Below are 5000 nucleotides of genomic sequence, written 5' to 3'. Positions count from 1 at the left end.
CGGCACACGCTGGGCCCTGGTGCGGGCGGTTGCCTCGACCACCATCGGCACACGCTGGGCCCTGGTGCGGGCGCTTGCCTCGACCACCATCGACACACGCTGGGCCCTGGTGCGGCCGGTTGCCTCGAGCACCATCGGCACACGCTGGGCCCTGGTGCGGTCGGTTGCCTCGACCACCATCGGCACACGCTGGGCCCTGGTGCGGGCGCTTGCCTCGACCACCATCGGCACACGCTGGGCCCTGGTGCGGCAGGTTGCCTCGACCACCATCGGCACACGCTGGGCCCTGGTGCGGCAGGTTGCCTCGAGCACCATCGGCACACGCTGGGCCCTGGTGCGGTCGGTTGCCTCGAACACCATCGGCACACGCTGGGCCCTGGTGCGGCAGCTTGCCTCGACCACCATCGGCACACGCTGGGCCCTGGTGCGGCCGGTTGCCTCGAGCACCATCGGCACACGCTCGGCCCTGGTGCGGCAGGTTGCCTCGACCACCATCGGCAGCCTCGACCACCATCGGCACACGCTGGGCCCTGGTGCGGGCGCTTGCCTCGACCACCATCGGCACACGCTCCGCCCTGGTGCGGTCGGTTGCCTCGAGCACCATCGGCACACGCTGGGCCCTGGTGCGGCAGGTTGCCTCGACCACCATCGGCACACGCTGGGCCCTGGTGCGGGCGCTTGCCTCGACCACCATCGGCACACGCTCCGCCCTGGTGCGGTCGGTTGCCTCGAGCACCATCGGCACACGCTGGGCCCTGGTGCGGCAGGTTGCCTCGACCACCATCGGCACACGCTGGGCCCTGGTGCGGGCGCTTGCCTCGACCACCATCGGCACACGCTGGGCCCTGGTGCGGGCGCTTGCCTCGACCACCATCGGCACACGCTGGGCCCTGGTGCGGCAGGTTGCCTCGACCACCATCGGCACACGCTGGGCCCTGGTGCGGGCGCTTGCCTCGAGCACCATCGGCACACGCTGGGCCCTGGTGCGGTCGGTTGCCTCGAGCACCATCGGCACACGCTGGGCCCTGGTGCGGCAGGTTGCCTCGACCATCATCGGCAGCCTCGACCACCATCGGCACACGCTGGGCCCTGGTGCGGGCGGTTGCCTCGACCACCATCGGCACACGCTGGGCCCTGGTGCGGTCGGTTGCCTCGAGCACCATCGGCACACGCTGGGCCCTGGTGCGGCAGGTTGCCTCGAGCACCATCGGCACACGCTGGGCCCTGGTGCGGCAGGTTGCCTCGACCACCATCGGCACACGCTGGGCCCTGGTGCGGGCGGTTGCCTCGACCACCATCGGCACACGCTGGGCCCTGGTGCGGGCGCTTGCCTCGAGCACCATCCGCACACGCTGGGCCCTGGTGCGGCAGGTTGCCTCGAGCACCATCGGCACACGCTGGGCCCTGGTGCGGCAGGTTGCCTCGAGCACCATCGGCACACGCTGGGCCCTGGTGCGGGAGCTTGCCTCGAGCGCCATCGGCACACGCTGGGCCCTGGTGCGGCAGGTTGCCTCGAGCCCCATCGGCACACGCTGGGCCCTGGTGCGGTCGGTTGCCTCGAGCACCATCGGCACACGCTGGGCGCTGGTGCGGGCGCTTGCCTCGACCAGCATCGGCACACGCTGGGCCCTGGTGCGGCAGGTTGCCTCGATCACCATCGGCACACGCTGGGCCCTGGTGCGACAGGTTGCCTCGAGCACCATCGGTACACTATCGGCCCTGGTGCGGGCGGTTGCCTCGACCACCGTCGGCACACGCTGGGCCCTGGTGCGGGCGCTTGCCTCGAGCACCATCGGCACACGCTGGGCCCTGGTGCGGCAGGTTGCCTCGAGCACCATCGGCACACGCTGGGCCCTGGTGCGGGAGCTTGCCTCGAGCGCCATCGGCACACGCTGGGCCCTGGTGCGGCAGGTTGCCTCGAGCACCATCGGCACACGCTGGGCCCTGGTGCGGTCGGTTGCCTCGAGCACCATCGGCACACGCTGGGCCCTGGTGCGGCAGGTTGCCTCGACCACCATCGGCACACGCTGGGCCCTGGTGCGGGCGCTTGCCTCGACCACCATCGGCACACGCTGGGCCCTGGTGCGGGCGCTTGCCTCGACCACCATCGGCACACGCTGGGCCCTGGTGCGGCAGGTTGCCTCGACCACCATCGGCACACGCTGGGCCCTGGTGCGGGCGCTTGCCTCGAGCACCATCGGCACACGCTGGGCCCTGGTGCGGTCGGTTGCCTCGAGCACCATCGGCACACGCTGGGCCCTGGTGCGGCAGGTTGCCTCGACCATCATCGGCAGCCTCGACCACCATCGGCACACGCTGGGCCCTGGTGCGGGCGGTTGCCTCGACCACCATCGGCACACGCTGGGCCCTGGTGCGGTCGGTTGCCTCGAGCACCATCGGCACACGCTGGGCCCTGGTGCGGCAGGTTGCCTCGAGCACCATCGGCACACGCTGGGCCCTGGTGCGGCAGGTTGCCTCGACCACCATCGGCACACGCTGGGCCCTGGTGCGGGCGGTTGCCTCGACCACCATCGGCACACGCTGGGCCCTGGTGCGGGCGCTTGCCTCGAGCACCATCCGCACACGCTGGGCCCTGGTGCGGCAGGTTGCCTCGAGCACCATCGGCACACGCTGGGCCCTGGTGCGGCAGGTTGCCTCGAGCACCATCGGCACATGCTGGGCCCTGGTGCGGGAGCTTGCCTCGAGCGCCATCGGCACACGCTGGGCCCTGGTGCGGCAGGTTGCCTCGAGCACCATCGGCACACGCTGGGCCCTGGTGCGGTCGGTTGCCTCGAGCACCATCGGCACACGCTGGGCGCTGGTGCGGGCGCTTGCCTCGACCAGCATCGGCACACGCTGGGCCCTGGTGCGGCAGGTTGCCTCGATCACCATCGGCACACGCTGGGCCCTGGTGCGACAGGTTGCCTCGAGCACCATCGGCACACTATCGGCCCTGGTGCGGGCGGTTGCCTCGACCACCGTCGGCACACGCTGGGCCCTGGTGCGGGCGCTTGCCTCGAGCACCATCGGCACACGCTGGGCCCTGGTGCGGGCGGTTGCCTCGAGCACCATCGGCACACGCTGGGCCCTGGTGGGTTTAGGCACATCTTCAAATTTCTGCCGTGCCAATGCCATTTTTATGGCTTGTAAATTCATACAATGGTCCCCTAAGCCTTCACGTGAAGTTTCGTTGGAAGATGACTCGTTTTCTATTTTTCATGATTTTTGAAACTTTTTGCGGTTCGGGATTTTTTAAAATTTTTTTATAAGGATTTTTGGCCCCAAATTTTGTAGGCATGATCCTTATATTTTTGTTGGCATGCACAAAAAAATTCAGCTAAAAACTCGAAGTAGAGAAGATTTTGTGACCGTTTGAAAAAAGTGTCCCCATTTCAGACACTTTAACGGCTACTGGTAGCAAACCTGTAAAATCTCAAATGCTCTTTAAGGGGGTGTGAATTCTCAGAGGTTTGATGAGGGATAGGGGGCCAACACAAGGCCAAGTACCAGCACCCATCGCACATCATGTGCGCACACCCCCCCGGCCCCCCTCCCAATCGCCGGAACCCCAATGCCGCCGGTCAGGTTCTCCGGCGGTACTCCGGCGATGCTCCGGCGATGCTGTCCCGAGTGAAAAAAATGCGGCACCAGCACATGCTGGAGCCAAGCATGGGCACCGTGGCTCAAAATCGAACTTCGGCCAAGGCCTCGACCATCAATGGCACATGATGACGCATGGTGATGGCACATGCATCGACCATCATCGGCATAGGCTGCCCTTCGGTACGGGCACTTGCCTCGACCGCCATCGGCACAAGCTGGGCCCTGGTGTGGGTTGTTGCCTCGATCACAATCGGCACATGCTGAGCCTTGGTGCGGGCGGTTGCCTCGAGCACCATCGGCAGACCCTGGGCCCTGGTGCGGCCGGTTGCCCCGATAACCATCGACACACGCTGGGCCCTGGGGCGGGCGCTTGCCCCCAGCACCATCGGCACACGCTGGGCCCTGGTGCGGGCGCTTGCCTCGACCACCATCGGCACACGCTGGGCACTGGTGCGGGCGCTTGCCTCGACCACCATCGGCACACGCTGGGCCCTGGTGCGGGCGCTTGCCCCCAGCACCATCGGCACACGCTGGGCCCTGGTGCGGGCGGTTGCCCCCAGCACCATCGGCACACGCAGGGCCCTGGTGCGGGCGGTTGCCCCGAACACCATCGGCACAAGTCGGCCCTTGGTGCGGGCTCCTGGCTCGACCACCATCGGCACACGCTGGGCCCTGGTGCGGGCGGTTGCCTCGAACACCATCGGCACACGCCGGCCCTTGGTGCGGCCGGTTGCCTCGACCACCATCGGCACACGCTCGGCCTTGGTGAGGGCGCTTGCCTCGACCACCATCGGCACACGCTGGGCCCTGGTGCGGGCGCTTGCCTCGACCACCATCGGCACACGCTGGGCCCTGGTGCGGGCGGTTGCCTCGACCACCATCGGCACACGCTCGACCTTGGTGAGGGCGCTTGCCTCGACCACCATCGGCACACGTTGGGCCCTGGTGCGGGCGCTTGCCTCGACCACCATCGGCACACGCTCGGCCTTGGTGCGGGCGGTTGCCTCGACCACCATCGGCACACGCTGGGCCCTGGTGCTGGCGGTTGCCTCGACCACCATCGGCACACGCTGGGCCCTGGTGCGGGCGGTTGCCTCGAACACCATCGGCACAAGCCGGCCCTTGGTGCGGGCGGTTGCCTCGACCACCATCGGCACACGCTGGGCCCTGGTGCGGACGGTTGCCTCGAGCACCATGGGCACACGCTGGCCCTTGGTGCGGGCTCTTGCCTCGACCACCATCAGCAGAAGATGGCCCCTACGTCGAACACCATCGATACATGCCGGGCCTTGGTGTGGGCACATGCCTCGAGCTGGTGCGGGCGGTTGCCTCGACCACCATCGGCTCACGTTGGCCCTTGTTGCGGGCACATGCCTCGACCACCATCGGCACCTGCG

Source organism: Durio zibethinus, unplaced genomic scaffold, assembly GCF_047325235.1.
Source record: "Durio zibethinus cultivar Kanyao isolate XHJ-2024 unplaced genomic scaffold, ASM4732523v1 HiC_scaffold_3, whole genome shotgun sequence".
NCBI lineage: Eukaryota > Viridiplantae > Streptophyta > Magnoliopsida > Malvales > Malvaceae > Durio > Durio zibethinus.
The sequence above is the reverse complement of the archived record's forward strand: the minus strand, read 5'-3'. Positions refer to the sequence as shown.